Source organism: Diabrotica virgifera, chromosome 2, assembly GCF_917563875.1.
Source record: "Diabrotica virgifera virgifera chromosome 2, PGI_DIABVI_V3a".
Lineage (NCBI taxonomy): Eukaryota > Metazoa > Arthropoda > Insecta > Coleoptera > Chrysomelidae > Diabrotica > Diabrotica virgifera.
The window spans coordinates 60113336-60135005 of NC_065444.1; the positions used below are offsets into that span (position 1 = coordinate 60113336).

General features: G+C 32.2%; 1 protein-coding gene and 1 non-coding gene across 2 annotated transcripts in view; one reads left to right on the top strand and one right to left on the bottom strand.

The window, feature by feature from the left end:
* The window catches only part of LOC114337345 (matrix metalloproteinase-2-like), a 519978-nt gene that overhangs the window by 19430 nt on the left and 478878 nt on the right, over positions 1-21670 (top strand). The gene's annotated exons all lie outside the window — the stretch shown is intronic.
* Trnah-gug (transfer RNA histidin (anticodon GUG)) lies at positions 9818-9889 on the bottom strand. Its single transcript has one exon. It is a non-coding gene; the product is annotated as a tRNA-His (tRNA).

Here is a 21670-nt window from a genome sequence, read left to right on the forward strand (position 1 = left end):
CTCTTTTAACGTAGATAAAACAGTAGCATTATCCTATAAAGGAGGAACTCTTCAACTCAGATCAGTATCGTTGATTCTGTAAAGTTTCTTGGTATTTTTTTAGATAGCAACCTTAAATGGTCCCTTCATATCGATGTTTTAAGCAAGAAACTATCCTTAGCTTGTTTTGCAGTAAGATCTGTTTCGAAGGAAATGAATTTAGCCTCTTCCAAAATAACATATTTTTCTTTGTTCGAGTCCCATCTTCGATATCGCCTTCCTTTTTGGGGTTCTGTTACAGCTGCCCAATCCGATGTTATTTTTAAATTACAAAAAAGAGCAATAAGATATCTGTTTGGCCTCAGAAGAACAACACATTGCAGAAGCTACTTCAAAGATCACAGGATTCTAACACTACCTTCTTTATATATTTTAGAAACTGTTTGCTTAATTCGTAAACATCTACATGTCTTTCCAGCAAGACCTAGACATGACTATTCCACCAGAAATTCTACCTTTGACATCTATTTACCGATCCCGTTCAGTGAGTTAGTAAGGAAATCTATATTATATTCAGCAAAAAAACTATACAACCATCTCCCTCTACAACTTATATCTGCAACATCTTTCCCCAAGGTCCGTAACATGACAAAAGCCTATTTATCTGAAAGATCATACATATTATTCAATAGCAGAGTTTCTTAACCAATAACTAAGAAATTAAGTAGAATCTTATTTGAGTGTCATATGCAGCAGCTTAACTTATTTAACTTATTAAATTTCTTAAGGTAGATTAAGCAATTTGCAATTTTTTTTTAATTTTGCAATAGATTGTTACTGATTTTTATTTCACTTTATTATGTTTTATTCATATTGACGCTTTATATAATTTTAATAAATTGTGTTTGTTATTGTTCTTATTTATGTTTCTTGTAATCTTTGTCTATAAAATTGTTAAATTTTTCATGACAATAAAGCATATTTCTACTCTACTCTACTCTAGGTTCAACAAATACGAGAGTGTAGACGGCCACTTCGTGTAACTTTGCCTAACTTCGTTCTACTTCCGAAATCTGTCGGTCTGGCGCGTCCGAGTCAAAGGGATCTTTGTCGAATGTGTTCCTCGCGAAGTAGAACGAGTGTGTAGAGAGGCACTTCGGACTTCGGTCACCTTTGGCGAAGTAACTTCGCCGAGAGTGTGGAGCCCGTATTAGAACGCAGGTTTCTTGGCAGATGATTAAATCATGTGCAAAAAGAACAAGCCTACCTATTTATCAGTGTGATAAATCCACTATTTTTACCATTTGTGATGGCATTAGAGTGGAGGCCCCATATAAAGTTAAGAAGAGCGTTAGACCTGAGGACGCACTGTTACCAAGAAACGATTCCGACTAAATTCCTTACAGTCCCTCAGAAGACGAAGAAACTCTCGAGGAAATTCAACTTAATAGTTCTCACAATAAAGATCGTATTAGTTCTAAGATACCGAAAAAAATTTCCACTGGCTGGCTCTGTGGTTCTTCAAGGCAACTAATGAAAGGATATTGTACCCTTAAATTCACAGGTGAATCCCCCTCGAAGAAGAAATGGAATGTTGATGGCAAGATCATAGATTATGTTAAAAGACAACGAGCGAAACTACAGAGTGCAGATGCCAAGTATGGAATAGAAATTTCTCCACATGGTGAGGAATACATTTTAGGCTGTGTGTAAAAACTTAAATAAAAAAATATTAACAAGGTCTAAAGTCTAAACCATTTCCAAACTATTTGTATGGTGAACATTTTAGAAAACAATGCCTTGTTGATTGCTGTCTTATGCAATCACAAGTCAACAATTGCAATTGTTGACTTATGTCAGCATTTTTTAACAGCTAATGCAGCGACAGCAGCTTTGAAGATATATTTTTCGTATTTTGGATTAGTTCAGTCCAAACTTCGAAATAGGTCGAAGTGCCAAAAAACAGCTTAGCTTGTTTCCTATTTAAATCCTTCAATCAAGTGACTGGACCCCAATATCCTAAGTTGGACTCGAACTAAGAGATGTCGTCTGTACCAGAGCCTGTTGATTTATCCAGATATGTCATTCCAAATTCCGTAGTCTGGATTACGGAAGATCTAAATCCGAAATCAGAAATTCGAGCAAGAACAACAGAGCAATCAAGAACAGTCATTTTGAAGATGAAGAAATTTCTGAGTAACCAAGACTCAATCTGCAAATCCGATTTCGAATGGTAAAATGTTATATCCACTCTATTCTTCTTTATGGTGTCGAAGCCTGAACTGTTCATGTTGACTTTGAGCAAGCTGGAAGTTTTTTAGATGTGGCTTTTTAGGAGAATTTTGAAAATACCATGGACCGATCATATTACGAACGAAATGGTGTTGCGTATAATGGGAAGAGACAGAAAACTTTTGACCACCATTAAAAGCCGAAAGACAGCTTAGTTGGGCCAAATATCTAGAGATAATAAGTACGAGTTGTTGCAGTTAATTATGATGGGGAAAATCGAAGGAAAAAGGGGAAGCCGCGGATCCAAGGGGGGTCAATGGAGTCAATTGCCCCCTCCTTGAGACCTCGCCTGGTGTCTACTGACACTGTTTTTAAGAAAGAGATTACGATTGAACATAAATAGTGAATTTTGTGTCCTGTTGATGACTGAATAACTGAAACATAAATATGGCAGAATTCCTTGAAATAGAAAATCATAAAAGTCTTTGGAACATGATAAATAAAAAAGTTTTACAATAAATCTGTTTATTGCCATCTATTCAATGCAATGCCAGAGACCAGATAAAAATAGTAATTGCTGGTGCTATGTTATGGTAATTTGATAATTTAAAAAAACCCCCGAATAAAAGCCGCTTTTAGAAGGTTGTCCAAAGTATTATGTAACAGAGACCTAAAATTGGCATTAAGGATCCGACTACTTCGCTGCTACATGTTCTGGGTCTTACTATAATATGGGGTCGAGTCTTGGACTGTGAATAAAATCGATCTATATGGTCTTGAGGTTCTCGAAGTGTGGTGCAATAGAAGAATTTTAAGAGTTTTTGGATGGAGAAGATTTGAAACTCCACAATAATAGAATGTCTCAGCAAGACTACTGCAATTATAAAAAGCATCAAGAAGAGATAGCTGGATTATTTCTGACGTTTAATGAGAGGTGCCAAATAAAGGTTGCTACAAAATATTATTCAAGTGAAAATAGCAGGCAAACGCAGTCCAGGACGAAGAAGAACTTCATGGTTGATTTAGGGTGGCAATAAATAAAATTAACCCTTTGTTTACATGGGCGGTTTGCCAACGTTTGACGCCGCGGTTTACCTGAAAAACGTTTACCTTTTTCCGCCGCGATTTGACGACGGAAAGGTTGCATGTGTACGATGTTGAGCGGTTGCATCTGTTTCTATGTTAACTTGAACCGCGGCGGTTGGGTTTTTCAGGTAAACCGCGGCGTCAAACGTTGGCAAACCGCCCCATGTAAACAAGCTGTCAGATACCTATGATGGTAACCAACGTTCTGAAAGGACATGGTACATGAAAAATAAGAAAATAACAGCCCACCCCGAAAAAGAATCCTGCGTACGCCAGTCATGAGAAAATTTGTATTTCATTGCCCCCCACCTTGCAAGGTTGCTGGATCCGCCGTTGAAAAGGGGTCCTGATAGTTTCGAACCCTGGTAGATTCTACATAAATTACTGTTATAGATATACGTATACCATTTTATTAACACCTCAACTGCAGTCGATTTGCCAAATTACAATATTAAAATCTACAAATAAACCATTTTATGATTAAATGAGATTTACGGGGTCATCAACAATCTCAGTCAATTGTTTATGTATTTTAATTTAGAAACTTGTAAAGCAAATAACTTTTTAAGATCTATAACTTTTATTTGAACCAATTTTTTCGGAAAATTATAAGAAACGATTTATAGGCACACACATGTTTTCTTCGCTTATGATTGTTTAAAAAAAACAAAGCAAAATTAGCTGTACGTTTTTAAGGATTTAGGTAGAACCTAAATCCTAAAGGTAGATCCTTCAAAAAACTGTATACAATTTTTTCATTTCTTTACTCCCTAACACAAATCCTAAAGGCAGATCCTTCAAAAAAATATACAAATTTTTCAGCTGTTTTTTTTTACTCGCCTAAAAATAACTTGCGCTTTGTAGCATTAGCTTTGATTCAATAACGCGCTTACAGTAATTATTTCTTTCTTAGAAAAAAAAACTAATCTTAGTTATCTTTGTGTTTTACTGATCAACATTCTAAGCTAGGTATTTTTCCGTTTTCGATTTATTTATAATTTGAAAGTCAAACATGTTTACAATAATCATATAATGTTAGGGGAGCAAAGTATGCTAAATGTGCAGTCACTCGAGCGCTGTGGGGACCTATTGAGTTGTGATTATTATGTCCTAAAACCAAAAAAAGTTAAGTAATATTTTCCATTTTAGTGGGGACTTGCCATTTTTTAATTTAATTTTCCATTTCCAACAATCGTTTTTTCGGATTGTAGCGCCATCTATCCATAATTCGAAAAAATGTTTCGAATAAAAGTTGCTTATTTTTACATAAAGAATCCAAATCTGTAATAAAAATTTGGGGTTCCTATTTCAGATTTTAAAGTAACCCTCCACTTCACTTCGGAGGGGGGTCGTGTTTGGTTTTTTTTATTTGTTTTTAAATACAGTCTGTTACATCACAAAAAAGTAACACTAAGCATTTTTGTTGAACGAACAAATGTGAGAGGAGTTTTAGTCCAATGACTATCAACTCCTAGTAGGTTTGTTACTAATAAATACACTAAGTCACTTATTTTCACTTAAAACCTTAAAACACTTTAAGACACTTATGTTCTAAATGGCAAGTCAAGAGGAGTTCTAATTTTCAGTCTATTTAGTTGTGTAGAGTTGTAAAATAAATTCACTGCTAATTCCTTGGGGTGCTTTTCCAGTCGTTTGAAATATTTATCACTGCATTTGATGATCATCTGCTTCACTGTCTCGATCTTTAAGTCCATGTAAATGTCTGCATTTGGAATGAACCACGGTGCATTTGTGATAGCACGAAGAACCTTGGATTGAAACCGCTCCAGTATTGTTGCTGTCTGCTGCAGTTCCCCACAGTTCAATCCCGTATGTCCAGATGGGCCGGATGATTGCTTTATACACTAATATTTTGTTTGATAGAGATAATGTGGATTTTCGACCGAGTAACCAGTAGTGTTTTTTGTATTGTATTCCTAATTTCTTCCTCTTCATCCAGATGTGTGTTCTCCATGTTAGCCCCTTGTCAAGGTGTAATCCAAGGTATTTTACAGTATCATTCTTAGGAATATTTTTGTTATGTATTAGCATATTCGGTGTTTCTTTGTGACATTTAGTGAATACTACGTTAACTGATTTTGCTTCGTTGATCTTTATCTTCCATTTCTTAGCCCATATTTCAACTAGATGTATGTTTTGTTGCAATATGTCAGCTGCCTGTATGGGATCTGGATTTTTTACCAGAATTGCAGTGTCATCTGCGAATGTTGCGATTGTTGCGATTCTTCTCCAGTTTGGTAACATTCGATAGATTTTTCAAAAATATCGAATAAGTGTACAGTGGAACCCCGTTAAGTCGGCCTTCGATAACCCGGAAGTCCGGCTAACCCGGACCGATTTTCATCAGACAAACATTTCAACAATAAAAACGTAATATTGACAACCGAAACTGACTGAAATTTTCACCAAGGAATGAACAATACTGTATATAACTGTAGGTACGTAATTTACATGTACTGTGCATAATGTATTTCATGTTTTTGAATGGAGTTTACCTCTAAGGATACCGTATTTTATTCATTTTTACGATATTTTACGGGTAACCCGGATTTTCGATAACCCGGATCGGCCGCGGTCCCGAATAATCCGACTTATCGAGGTTCCACTGTATTTTGTAGTTTTTCGATCTTATGTTTATTTTGCGAAATATCGCGGCATTTGTATTTAAAATTTTAAATCTATCCCCACCCCTCTCCGTGGGGGATCATGTTTGGTATAATTCGATAGATTTTTGAAAAATATTGAACACGTACTTAGTTTTTAGTTTTTCGATTTGACGTTCATTTCGCGAGTTATTCGTTTTTTTTGTGAAACTTTTTGACTCACCCATTTCCTTACGCCCCGCTCAAATCGTCAGACTTTTGAAATATACACTCTTTTGAATGTATGTACTTAACTTACCTTATCTTAATCTGACAATTTCGAGTATTTTTAAGGATAGATTTTTTTCGGGCACCCCTTAACGAACTCCCCTGTGTTAAGACCCAATATTTGGTAGAGGTACATTTGCAGGGTACAAGGTTTCTCTCCATATGATAATCTGACGCTCTCGAGTAACTGCAAAAATCCCTGCTTGGGCTCCCCTACCATAATAATATACATAATAAGAAAATCTACGGTTTCGGTTTCGTTTTGATTTACATAAATCTGTCTCCCTCCATCCTCCGATAGTACTATTTCTAGGTCTACCTGTTGTCAAGGAGGCTCTGAGGAAGACAAATTTACACCAACACGACCGTAGTTTCTCGATATAAATTAAAACTATTTATATCGAAAGATGGTTAGAACATCCTCTAAGGGAATAAGGCTCTAACGTCGAAATTCATTTCATATAATATGTATTATTATGTGGTTTTTGAATTAAAATTCTAATGTATAATATTATCAGGTCTACCTATTCGATAGAATAAATCCCGCGTTGGGTATTTACAGTCCTATGACTAACCTTTCACTTTCAAAGTTTCCAGCTGTTTTTCATTCCCTACTCACGTTACGCTAGGGTCCCTAGGTCAGATCAATAAACTTCACGTTTTATGTCAAAGTGTCTGATAAGGATACAATGTTTGTCGGCAGATATTAGTTGGCAGATATTCATTATTTGCTCAGTGATGCACTAATGGGAATTGCCGATAAGTTTTGAAAAAATATTGAAAAATGCTAATGCCAAGGTTGGAATGCGGGGTTCAATGTTTAACAAGTTGACTTTTCAGTTAGCCAAGAAAGGTATTAATCAGAGTGTTGATGTTTGTATATTGCAGATAGTATTTGGATTCACAACAAATAAATTCAGAAGATTACAAATAATAAGTAAAAAGAAGAAAGAAATATCAATACCAAAAGATCTTTGATTTCTCTTACCGATACATTTATAAATTGTTTACATTGAAGTTGCAGATGTTTTTAGTAAATAGTTATTTTCCTAACAAGTGCAGAACGTCATTCTTTTCCGCACGCGACTGCAGTTTGCCGAACGACGCGAAGCGGGAGTTCGGTAAGCAGTCGAGTGCGGAAAAGAGACTTTCTGCAAGAGTTAGGAACAATATTTTTTCTAAGAGTCTTTAAAAAATTACCAAATCTTAATCAATTAATTTAATTAATATGAAAATACACACACAAATTAATTCTTTGACAAGGTTGTCAAAACCAAGCTTTCAATAATTAGTTAGCATGACAACGATCTTGGTTTCCATGACGATGATTCAAAATGTCTACCGATTTGATTTTCGAATATTATGTCAAAATAATTTTATTTCAGCGAATTGTCGCGTTAATTTCATTAAAACAGGAACACAATAAGATATATTTGAAATAAATTGGTAAATAATATCTAAATATTAGTTTATTGCATGTATTATAATTACTTTAAGGCCATATTAACATATCTAAATTAACACGCGTGCGGAAAAGTAAAAACCGCGTGCGGAAAAGTAACACGCGTGCGGAAAAGTGAAACTTTCTAAACTAAAATGCGTGCGCGAAAGTAGACATTTTTGCACGCTCGTAGAAAAATTCCTTTACAGTACAGTACAGGGAAATGAGTAAAAACACTGTATTTTTTTACAGTCACTGTAACTACTATCGAGGTATCTATGTAGAATAACAAAACAAGTTATACAAATTTTTATTTATTATCTATCAATTTAAGTCAAAATGCTGATAATTTACAATTTTCATTTATAAGTTCTTCTTCTTCTTTTTTTGTATGGTTATGTCAGTTTTTCAATGTGCCTCCAGTAAGTTGTCGTTCCATCCTTTTCGTGGTCTTCCCACTGATCGCCTTCCTATTGGGGAACCGTCTCTCGCTGTCTTTACCACTCTATTTGTATAAGCCTTTAAGCGAAGCACCGAAGCACTAAAAAGCCCAAAACCTAGGAATTTTATGCAGTAAGATGGATCGTCATGCAACTTTTTGCATTTGATTCGAAAGAGTGTCAGGCTATTTTGTGAACTAAATTGATCTCCGGGAAAAAAATTTGTGCATGAGAAAATGCATTTTCAAAGTGCATCTCGAAGAGATGGAAAATGAAAAATTTAGAACTCAGGAAATATTGACGGAAATGAGTTCAATTTTTATATTTGGGGGTTTTGGAGGTCACTAAACACAAGCTTCATGACGGCGATGGTCTCCGAGGTACCTGGTGCCCAGGGTTGAGCTCGTCGCCTGGGACGATCGAATAATTCGCGGGACGATCGAATAATTGGCGAAATGAAGATTGGATCGAAAAACTGGAAAATACGTGTTCAATATTTTTCAAAAGTCTATCGAATGACACTAGAGACGACCTCCCACTCCACCTCCTGGAGGTGGGGGGGGGGGGGGTTAGGGGTAATGTTAAAATCTTCAATGGAAACCCCCATTTGTTATTAAAGATTTGGATTGCTTACTTAACAATAAGCAACTTTTATTCGAGACATTTGTTCGAATTGTGGATAGGTGGCGCTATAATCTGAAAAACGATTTATCGTGATACCATAGGTAAATTATAGAAACGGTCTAATATCTCGAGAAATACACTTCCAAATAAAAGATCAAAAATACGTGTTAAATATTTTTCAAGAACCTATCGAATAACATCAAACACGACCCTCCACTTCACCCCCTGGAGGGGGGTGGGGGGTAACTTTAAATTCTTAAATAGGAATCCCCATGTTTTATTACTAAAATTACAAACCCCATTAAAAGATTTGAGAAATCATTTTTAATCTTATCCTATTATCGAATGCTTTAGTTTCTAATATCTAATTATATTTTTTAAACCTCGTAAGGCGGTGCGGGGTGCAGCTGAGCCCCAGACCTCGTTTTTCTCACCTATCTTTTTGAATAAATTTTTTTGATTTTTGTCCATTTTTTTTATTCGTATTAAATTCAATTCAAAACGTATTCCACCCATTAAAATTACAGCATTTAAAACTCTTTGCGTTTACGTTCATAATTTCGTAATTTCATATCCTGAATTGGACATTTCTGATGTTCCACAGGCCACAGGAGCTAACAAGAGGATGGAGCTAACAGCTATGAGACAAGGTCGGTGTTACTTATGTCAGAGAAAAAAGACCGAAAGTCCCGGCATAACTGTATTGTGCGTAAAAACTTTGTGTTGCTCATTCTGTGAAAAATTTCAAATGTGTTTGTCTTGCAACGATAATAATTTTTTTTAAGAAGAAATGTGTACTTTTTTTGTAAAATTATGTTTCATACAATAATAAATAAGTCCTAATTATCTTTCAAATTAATTTCCCCGACGTTCAAATATAAAAAAATGGATATACAGATGGGGTGCAAATGCACCCCGCACCGTTGTTTCTTAAGCACCGCCTTACGAGGGTTAAACAAATTTTACTTTTGGAGCAATTTAAATAGAGTATTTTTATATCAGCTGTTTAAAATTTATTCAAAATATATTTTATTCATTTTCATAAACAATAACAAACTATTTTTAAATATTTTTTAACGAAAAAAAAACAAAAAAGCTGCCTCACCGTGACAATGTTAGCACATTGCCGTGACCAGGATTCGAACCTGGGTTACCACGGCCACAACGTGGGGTCCTAACCACTAGACGATCACGGCTACTGAGGCGATGTCTGTTAGCGTTTCTAGTTCGAAAGATTTTGTAAACTCTAACGTTACTCCGTAGTTCAGCTGCTTACAAAAACAGTTTAAGTACATAATATAATATTAATAATTTAATTATTACCATTTTATATAAATGAATACACCAATAATTGAAAATAAGATAATCAATCAGTGGAAATAACAATAAATAAATGTATACATAACATCTGTATCTAAAATATTTTTTGTTTGTGGCTTGTTGTAAAATTATAAGCAATAAAAATTACAAAATAAATATGACAGATCTATGACTATAAATTTTTCACATAAATTATGACCTGTCATGTTTTGACAGTTGTGCATCTGTTTTGTTAATTTTAACAGTTTTGTTTTAGTTGTCTTGTGATTTGTGGTTTTGAAATGTTGGAAGTAATAATACCTACCTACATAATTATTGTTTAAATGTGTGCTTCTTTTGTGCAAGATTGGGTATGGATCCTCAGTATTCTGCTGATATTGTGGTAGATATGTAAATAAGTAAATATTTAACTTTATTTAAGTAAACAATAATTATTGTAGGTATCCCTATGATTTGACTTTCTTTATTAGGTATTGTTTGTTTGGGTTTATATTGCTGCAGACAATAGAGAGATATCGAAACCGTCGTTTGGTAATAAAAGATCCTTTATTTTGACACTTTTGACATATAAGCATGGTTATTTATGTCAAAATAAAGGATCTTTTATTAAAGGACGATGTTAAATAGGGTTTCGATATCTCTCTAATAAATCAGTTCGCCAATTACTTTAATTAATTTGGTTGTAAATCATTAGCTTTTCTAATAATTATTAACATAACAGTACCTAATTGGTAATATAAATAAAAATTTTACATATGAATTAATTACCTACTTTGCATCAGTCAATTATCTAAAAAATCCACAAGGAAAAAGTTTTCCTATAGTTTGCTGTACCTATACCATGTAATACAAAAAACAGTAAAATCCTTTGAGGGATTTTAAATATACCTTTTATAAAGGATTTTACTGTTTTTTTCAATTATCTAACTTTGTCCTTTTCTTCTTTTGTCTTTAACCTGATATACAGTCGGAAAAATGAAAGAATAGGGCTTTTCATCGATTATGTCATTTGTTTCGAGCTTCTGTCATATGTTGTATAATCTGTGTATGATATTAATATACACGTATTATACGACGTATGACAGAAGCTCGAAACAAATGACTGTGAATGACGATCCCTAATATAGGACTTTTCATAGCCTAGGGCCTAGGGCAAGGTTGACACCAAGTGGATTCGGATTCAAAGATTGAGTGTGGAATACATGCTGACATATAGTCCGTCCCCTATAACTTTTCCCATGCGGTACGATTCATTTTCAATCAAATTAAGTCAAAACATAAATTGAAACGAACGTCGATGTGTATATACATTTTGTATACTATATACTATACTATATATTACACACTTCGGCGTACGTTTCACTTTCTGTTTTGACTTAATTTGATTGAAAATGAATCGTACCGCATGGGAAAAGTTATAGCGGACGGACTATACGTTTGAGGGCACTATAGTTGATTTTTTACCCAAGAGGAGTAAACTAAAAAGACAGATTCACACCCAAGAAAGTTACTAAAAAAGTCACCAAATTCATCTTCTTTTTTCGATGATCATATCAGCTTTCGATGATAATCCATACATATTATATTATACTAACACATCGCTAAAGAGTTCTAAAAATAACTGTTTTATATAAAAGTAGACTAAAAATCTAAAAATTAAAGTAATAATGCAAAAAACACAAAAACTCGCCGATATACTTAATTAACCTATAAAATGACAGAGGTGCCAAAATTTCATAAATGTCATTAGTGTCAAAATTTAATAACAGTGGAGTAAACTTGCTTGCGGTTGGACCAATTAGAAACAAGCATTACGGCGCGGTAAATTTGAATCATTCCTCTTGGTTAAAAAACAAACAATAGTCGTTGGCTGGGTGTGATTAGTCGACGTGCTTGTAAGAGTTGTTGATTAACTTTGATTTTTACGTGGTTGCTAATAAAATCATCCACTAATTTTTCATTTGCTAAGTAAATGCACATTCTGTTGTTGGAAAGCTTTGAACAGAAAATAATATTGATTGGTGGAATAATTTTTGATAATAATTTGATAAATGGAATAATAATTTGGTGGAATAATCTTTGAAGGTAATCTTCAATTTTGATGTTGTCATTTGCGTCGAACACAATTTGATTTCTTGATGGAAAAACATTAGCGGTTGGTTGTCTGGTTACGGAAGAGTTTGTAATTTTAGGTTGTAGAGATTGTTGGTCTGGTACAGAACTAGGTTGAATTGACGTATTAGTCCAAGCTGTGGGTGAAAAATAGATCGATTTCAGGATATAATTCAGGAATTTTTGAAACCTATCAGGTGTTGTAAAGGACGATGCCAGGAATAACTTATACTAAAATGTAACCAAAAATTTTGTGCGGTTTTTTATTTATGACGATTTTCATTTGTTAAATTTACAATTTTTAAAGATTTTTAATTTTGCAGCTTAGGACATTCATTTTAGAGAAAAACTTTTAAATAGAAAATTGTAGTAAATTAAAAAACCTACAATTTGAGCTATCGAGCGGTTAATTTAGTTAATACGTTATTGCAAAACAGCCTGCGAAAGTTCCAAAATGGCCGTTTTTTGCAATTGCGAATTATTTATTGTAAAAATATTTTTTATATATTTTTTAAGGCTTTAAAATAAAGATCTTTCAATACTAAACATACATAAATTTGTAGTGCCCGATTTGTGAACTTGTTGCTTAGATATTATAATTTGTTTATCCCAAGAGGTCAAATGTCCAGGGCTATAACTTTTTGAAAAAAAATCGTACAGAGTTAATCCAAGATCCACTCTCCTTCTAAAGACTTATATTTTCATATTCTGATGTAAATTAATGCATATAACATTTTTCAACCTCTTATTTCGGGTTGGAAAATAGGGGGGCAAATTTCGTTATAAACATTTAGAACTGAAGCCGCCCCTGTACATCCTATGAGTTTCTAATTTGCAGATTATTGTTGCTGAAGCCAAAATAAAGATTCAAAACCAAATAAAAATATTCTACGACCAACTGAAGCCGAGATAAATATGGTTTTCGAACGGGAAAACGCTTTTTTAAAAAACAATTTTATTTTTTAAATTACAAGTTCTTAGTACAAACAAATCTACAAACTTCGAAAACTGAATAATAAAATGACAAACACCTCTATTTATAAGTTCCTCACCTTCGTCACCTTCCACCTCCTGGATCTATTGAGTTACAGGGTTGTAACACCTCCACCCTCAGAAAGAAGCATATCCTTGGAATGTGCTTCTTACACAACGAATAAGGGATGCTCTGCTTTTCTGCTTTCGGGGTCCTCTTCGTTTCTTCTTTCTTTTATTCTTAGACGAACTTTGTTGCAATATTTAAATAAACAATACAGTATTAAAATAAAAATTATTATATAAATGAAAATTGTCCAAAAACTTGTTCGTCTATAATATATCGTCGTATTTATGTCTTCTAAATTCTCTTTTTGTGCCTTTAACTTTCCTTGAATTTCTCTAGAGTCTTTAAGGTTAATTGTGTTAAGGTTCATTGGTGAAAAATCGATAGTATTATTTTGGAAAATATTAATTGAAGGATTAATTTTAGGAAGATTTATTTTAACAAAATTTATTCTATTCTTTTTCTCTGTTCTGAAAATCTCGTTTTTAATTTTTATTTGGCACTCAGGCATTGACTCTAATAAATAGCTACCGTGAACTGGTATATTTTCTTTTGAGTTTGGACACTCAATAATGGCTAATTCTGCTTCAGGCACTGTGATGATCCATTTTCCATCTTGGACTCTGGTGGACTCTATCTTATTTATTCTTACTTCAAAAGGTTGACACGTAATAAGATTAGATTTATAGTTTATTAATTGCACTGCACAAGGGGCTTTTTCACTGATTAAAAACTTATTATGTCTTTTGCATATATATTCATCTGAGTCTATATTTATGCACAAATTGTCCATGTATATATAACTGATATCGTTAAGTGCGAGGAATGGTTTATAAGGAAGGTGTATAAAATACTTGGATAAATTCATATGGGTAGGAACAGGGAATAATTGATAATAATCATATATTTCTGATTCCACTAATGGGATCTCTAGTATAAATGTTATTACTGAATTTACTGAGTAACTTTTGATATTTATTATCTTTTCATATTTAAGCACATTTTCTAAAACTGGCTCAAAAGGCATTAGTATTGACTTTGTTTGCATTTTTGCTTTATTTATTTCCTCTAAAAGTTCTATAGGATTTACAATTGAGTTATGCAAAGTATTTATTTTGGCAAAAGAAATTGCGGTTTCTATATTTTCGAAAATATCATAAATAGTTTGGTATAATAAAGTTATCTGATTGATTATCATGAATGACTGCATATAGTTAAATACATTGTTGTCTAGTAGAGCTATTTTCTTCTCAATAGTTTCAATTTTGGATTTTAAAATTATTTGATTGTGTGATATATTACTGATTACATTATTAAATGAATTTATACTTTTTTGTAGCAAATACAATTGTTTCAATGAATTAATTTTTAATTTATTCTGATTTTCTTGTAACTGTTTAATCTCAAATTCTATTTTCTCTGCATCATCTTGGTCCATGTTTCCAGTGATACATTTTATAAGTGAACCTAGAGGATTCAGAATTCCTCTTTTTACTCTGTTCTCTCTTTGTGAATATAAAGGGGGATTAATTTGATAAATTTGATTTTCTATTCTGTTTTGCATCGAAAGCAAGGGTATAAAAGAATTTTCAAATTCTGGATGATAATCTGTCTGATTTTTAAAACTAGTATATAGTTGTTTTGCTTGACTTTTCAATAAGGAAAATTGGGAGATAACATTTGTTAAATTATAAATTTGTATAAAAGACCAGTGGGTCGAAATAATTTTAGATGTACCTAGCTTAAATGGTAAAAGTCCTGGGTACGAAGTTAAATCATGGAAGTTGACTGGATCGGTTCTGGCGAAGCTGAAGTTGTACGCTTCGAAGATTCCGATGATGTATCTGAAATTGTAGGCATTATTTTAGTTTCGTTTATATGTACTATTATCTTCTTTTTATTCTTTGGATTTTCAATTTCAATTTTTCCGTTTTCTAATATCTTAGTTAATATATAAGGTCCATTAAATTTTCTACTTAATTTTCCTTTACGAGTTCCTGTCTTTCTATAGACTTTGGATCCTAAAGGTGGATCTTTTGATTTTTTATTTTTATTTCTCTTCTCAGTTATTCTTTTTTTGTCTTTGACTTTGTTCCTGTACTGCTGTATAAAGAGCTTCTGTATTATTTTTGTGTGCATTTACATATTGGGTATAAGCTTGAGTGGGAATTAGTCTCATAGGATCGTTACTATCTCTATGTCCTGATATTAATTCAAAAGGCGTATGTCCTGTTGATGAATGTATTGTACTATTATAGGCGATAAGGGCATAAGGCATAATAGAAATATTATCTGCATCTTTATCTTGTTCTTTTAATAATCTTAAATGTTCTGTTAACGTAGAATGGAATCTTTCCACTGGGGAATTAGATTCATGATGATACGGGGTAGTAAAATGGATTTTTATTTTATGTGTTTTTAATAATTCGTCTACAACATCATTTTTGAATTCTCCGCCACAGTCGGCGACTATTTGTTTTGGAATACCGAAAAATGAAAAGAAATGTACTAATTGTTGACACGCTGATATCGCTGTGCCAAAATATGGTAAGGCTTGGCCATATTTTGAAAATTTATCTATGATTGTCAAAAATCTATCATTTCCAGCTTTATATGTATCTATGTGTATTATTTCAAACGGCTTTGAAGGAGTATTAGTTAGAACTAGTGGTTCTTTATTTGGATTTCTATTATACTTTGTTCTCTGGCATATTTCACATTCATTAATATATTTTGCTATGTCTTTTCTCATTGATTTCCAATAATAATTTAATTTTAAGGCTTTTAAAGTTTCGTCGATTCCTCTGTGATTAGTTTTTCCTTCGTGTTTATATTTAATTAATTGTATTCTTTCTTCCGGTAAAACATTATTAACTAATTTGGTACACTCTATAAGTTTTAATTTGGTAAAGTATTTTCTCCATACTTCCTGAAATATAGGTCGTAATTCTTGAGATAAAAAGTACACGTATAATGTATTTTTGCATACATTTTCTTTTAAAAATTGCGTTACTATCTCTGCGTCTGCTGATATGGTTGCATGAATGATATTATTATTTTCAAATTTCTCTATGTCTCGTTTTAAATATGCGGGATAAGGACTTATTTTTATTATAAGTTGATATGGCTTATTGTTTATTATTTCATCTAACAAGGAGAAATTGTTTTGCGAAGATTCTGCACTATGGGCAGTTTCTGTACTTGAAGAATTATCATTGTCTTCGTTTTGATTCGTATTTTGTAATCTGTTTGCTGTTTCATCTATTTGTGGGTTTTGAATAGGCTCATTATTATTAAGCATTTGCAAGGTTTCATTTAAGAGACTTTCGTCAACAACAAAGTCAGGATTAATTTCAGCTAAAAATTCTTCTATATCAAGATCTATATCTCCTGCGTTGTTTACTACATCTGATTCTGTTTCAAGTGCGTTTAAATTTATTCGACTTAAAGGATCAGCAATATTATTTTTTCCGGGTTTATATTTAATAGTATAGTTAAATTCTTCTAATTTTAATCTCCATCTTAATAATTTGGAGTTGGGTTCTTTTAAATTAAATAACCAAATTAAAGGTCGGTGGTCACATAATATTTCGAATTTTCTACCATATAAATAAGGTCTAAATGTTTTACATGCCCATACAATGGCTAAAAGTTCTTTTTCAATTGTTGAATATTTTTGCTCAGTTTGATTTAGGGTTCGTGATGCATAAGCTACGGGTAGGTCTTTTGGAACTGTACCCTGCGAAAGAATTGCACCTAAGGCAACATTTGAAGCGTCCGTGGTTAAAATAAATGGTTTAGAAAAATCTGGGTATCTTAGAATTGGAGCATTAATTAAAACGTCTTTAAGATGCTTAAATGACTGAATAAATTCTGGAGAGTGAATAACTTTGGCATTTTTCTTAAGGCACATAGTCAAAGGTTTTGCTATTTTTGCAAAATTTTGAATAAAACGTCTATAATATCCTGCTAAACCTAGGAAAGACTTTATTTCTTTTTGAGTAGTGGGTATTGGAAAATTCTTGACTGCTTTTATTTTATCTGGGTTTGGTAGTACACCGTTTTTTGTTATAACATGTCCTAAATATGCGACTTCTGATCTTAAAAATTCTGATTTGTCTATTTGTATCTTTAAATTTGACTGCCTTAATCGTTCAAAAATTAACTTTAATCTTTTTATATGTTCTTGCAAAGATGAGGAAAAAACTATTATATCGTCTAAATATACATAACATATTTCATTTTGAAATCCTCTTAAAACATTGTTCATGACTTTTTGGAAAGTAGCTGGGGCATTTTTTAATCCAAATGGCATACGTAAAAATTCATAATGTCCTGTTTCTGTTGAGAATGCCGTTTTTGGTATATCTGCTGGTTCCATTTCTATTTGATGAAATCCATTTGCTAAGTCTAAAGTAGAAAAATATTGGGCTCTTCCTAGTCCATCTAGAATGTTATCTATAAGTGGCAAGGGAAATTTATTTTCTACTGTATTTTCATTTAGTTTTCTATAGTCTATTACTATTCTATATTTTTTCTGATTACTTGCGTCCATTTTCTTTTCTATCACCCATATCGGTGAATTGAAGGGAGAGTTGGAATCTTGTATAATTCCGTTTTTTAACATATCATTTATTTGTCTACTGACTTCTTTTTTATATACTTCTGGGTATCTATAATTTCTTGTATATACTGGCGTATCATTTATTAATTCTATTTTATGTTTTATTTCATTCGTAAAACTCAGTGGCGTTCCTTCTATATAAAAAATATCTCTAAATTCATAACATAATTTATTTATTGCTTCATATTCTTCTTCATTGCAGTGGTTAAGTCTTAGTTTCTTTAAATTTTCCTTTTGTATATAATCTAGTTCATTTTCATCAATATCCATTTCTTCTATATGATAAGAGTGTATAGTATTTAAATTTTCTTCTTGTATATATTCGACATCAAAAGGTTCTATAAATTTTATTTCCGTTGGAGTTTCTGCTAAATTATTTATCATAGTATAAGCGTAATGATTATTAATATTTATTAAACATGTGGGAATTTCTGCATCTCCGATTTTCATATAATTTAAAATTGCTGTACCAGATCTTCTATTAACTGGAATTTTTACTTTTTGAGACGTTCTGGGTGGAATAGTTATTTGACTGGGTTTGAAATATTTCTGTTTCTTTGGATCTTGGGATACAAAAAATATTGGAAGTTCGGTAATTGGAGTCTTTAGAATAAAATTCTGAAAATCTAATGTAGCATGGACTTGGGATAAAAAGTTACAACCTAGCAAGCCATCAAAATTGGGAGAAAAATCAAAACGGTAAAATTTGTGAAATTCAGGATTTTTAAAACAAGGGAATATTGGAATTGTCATAGTTTCATTGTGAAACGAAGTATTGTGTGCAGTTTGCACAGAAAATTGTTCGGGAACTATATATTTTGAAAAAAGTTCATTTGCTAAATCTGGTCTGAAAAAACTTTGTTCTGAACCTGTGTCAATTAAAAAAGTAGCATTTATTTCGGGAATAATTATTTTTGGTAGTTTATAATATTCTTTAACTGCATTAAAATTTATATTACTGTACTTGTTGAGGCTATTTCTTGAAAATTTTCACTATTTCTTCTGCGCCTAATATTATTCTGATTATCGTTATTTCTATTCAATTCATCATTTCTTAAATTATTATAGTTTCTTGTATTTGCGTTTCTTACATCATGATTATATAAATTATTTTGTTGTGGAGGACGACGATCACGGCGATCGTTTCTGAAATTACTTCTTAAACTAAAATTATCGGATGATGTATCCATTGGCTCAGGGTATATTCTGTGTCGGATATTTTGGGTTTGATTGAAGGCTGATTTCGAAATACGTTAGAAAATGGTCTAGAAAATTGTCTATTAGGTGGATTAAAACCATTATTAGAAAAATTAGGGCGATTTTGAAAATTATTATTATTATATCTAGGCTGAAAATTTGAATTATAAAAAGGACGATTTTGGTAATTATTACTAGAAAAATTATTTTGCAAATTATTTCTGTTTGGAAAATTATTATTTAAATTCCTTGGAGTATTATTATTAGAACGGGTATTATTAAAATTAGAAGGTCTAGAATTATTATTTCGATTTTTGTAATTAAGGAAATTTTCTTCTTCTTTGGCGAATGCCATAGCTTGTTCAATTGAATCTGGGTTCTTAAGTCTTACGACTAATTGCATATGATAATTTAATCCATTTATGAAAGTTTTGAGACAAAGGTCTTCATATTGTTCGATTTTTAAAAGTTTAACTTCTAATGTATCATCTGAAAGATTTATTTTAGAACATAGGAGGCTACGTGCGTCTTGAATTCGCAAACCGAAATTTTGGGGAGATTCATTTCTTTCTGGTTTCATTGAAATAATGTCCTGGACTAAACAATCAATCGATCTTTGGTCCGAAAAAGTAACTATTAGACTATCTTTAACTTTTGCCCAAGTGTCTAGTTCAGTTCTTGAGGCAATTATATCGGCTGCTCTACCTATTAGTTTACTTAAAATAGTGTCAAAAATACAAATGTTAATGGGATTATTGGCATCTTCTCTACTGTGATTATTTATAAAATTTTCGCATGATTTTATAAATCTATTTAATTGTTTCGCGTTGCCATCAAAAGTAGGAATGTTATCAGCTTGATATTTTACTAGTTGAAAATTTGTTTGAGCCATTTTTAGTTTTTAATAAAATAATAAAAATACAATAAATATTTCAATTAGAAAAATCTTCAGTAAATATATATTCAAATAAAAACAATATATTAGTTAAATCGTTAAAAAATCTTTAGTCAATGTTCAATACATCTTTTTCAAAAATATCTTTTAAAAATTGTAAAAATGTCTGTGAAAATGTCTGTAAAATGTCTTTAAAAATTGTCTTCCACAGCGAATCAAGAATATAATAAAAATATATGTGGAAAAATTAGGAAAAATAGAAGGAAGCACTTACATAAAAATTTTCATTCCACTGCTGGCTGAATCTCTGGTACCAATAGGATGAAGACAATTCTTGTTCTTGGTCCCTGGCGTGGTATTTTCAATAGGATCTGGACTATGTTCGTTCCTGGTCCCTGAAGTTCCAATAGGAGTCGGACAATTCTTGTTCCGGGTCCCTGGGGTTGAGTTTCGAAGACGTTGCTGCACCAAAAACTGGATTCTTCCGATTAATCGTAGAAACGAAAAATTACACTACTTTAGCAAAGGTTAACTTGAAGCACTATATAATTTTCGGAAAATCCTACTGACTGCGCCAAATATGGTTTTCGAACGGGAAAACGCTTTTTTAAAAAACAATTTTATTTTTTAAATTACAAGTTCTTAGTACAAACAAATCTACAAACTTCGAAAACTGAATAATAAAATGACAAACACCTCTATTTATAAGTTCCTAATGCGTCACCTTCCACCTCCTGGATCTATTGAGTTACAGGGTTGTAACAAGATAATTGTTTTTGTTTTCTTAATTCGTAGTGACTTTATTTATACCAATTAAGAAATTATTTCACAGTCATTGACTAAAGAAAGACTGATATTATCTTAAAATAAAAATTATTTTGACCGAAAGTTACATTTAATTATTAAAAATGATTTTTAAAATGTAGTGGAGAGTTATTTTTCGTTTCGACTGTGATTTATCGTGTCGGTTGCCCTTAGCAACGGCTAGCAACTTATAATACATTGAATCACGGTTTTCGCTTTAAATTTTAAAGCACCGCTTGGATTGACATGAAATTTGGCAAACACATAGATAATATATTAAAGAATAAAAGTGATATTGGGCCTCTGTGTGCTTTTGTCCTAGGGGTGAGGTTCACCCCTTATAAGGGGTGAAAAAATATGTGTTCAAAATAAGTTCGGAAATGGATCAAACGTCTAATTCTAAGCACTTTTTGTTCTATAGCATTTTTTCACCAAGTTAATACCTTTCGAGTTATTTTCGAGTAGATACCTTCATTTTTCAACAACAAAAAAAGACACGTTTTTAGGCGGTTTTTGACAAATAACTCAAAAAGTAAGTATTTTATTGAAAAAAAGAGTTTTAACAAAAATATACCAAATTAAAAATTGAAAAAAACGGTGTACGCGTGAAATCTCTAGACCCAGTAAAAACAAAGTTCTAGCTAATGAAAAAGATGTTCATATCCGTCAAATTTCAAAGTGAATTATTTCAACATGAAATAACCGAAAAATCATGCACTTTTTGGAGAAAAATCATTACAACTTTTTAAAGTGTTTAAAAAAATATGTATATCTGTTTTAAAAGAAAGTTTATAGTATCAAAAGTAAGCAAGTTACGCTGAAAATAAAGTTGATCTCTTTTTTTTTGGTCAAAAAACTCGGGAATGTAACCCCCTAATTAGCATCAAAAATGAAATTAATCAATTTTACTTCAATGTTGTGTTACTCGTGTATGTGTCGTTTATGTCTGTAAGTTTCATCGGTTCAAAGTGCTTATTTTTGAAGGG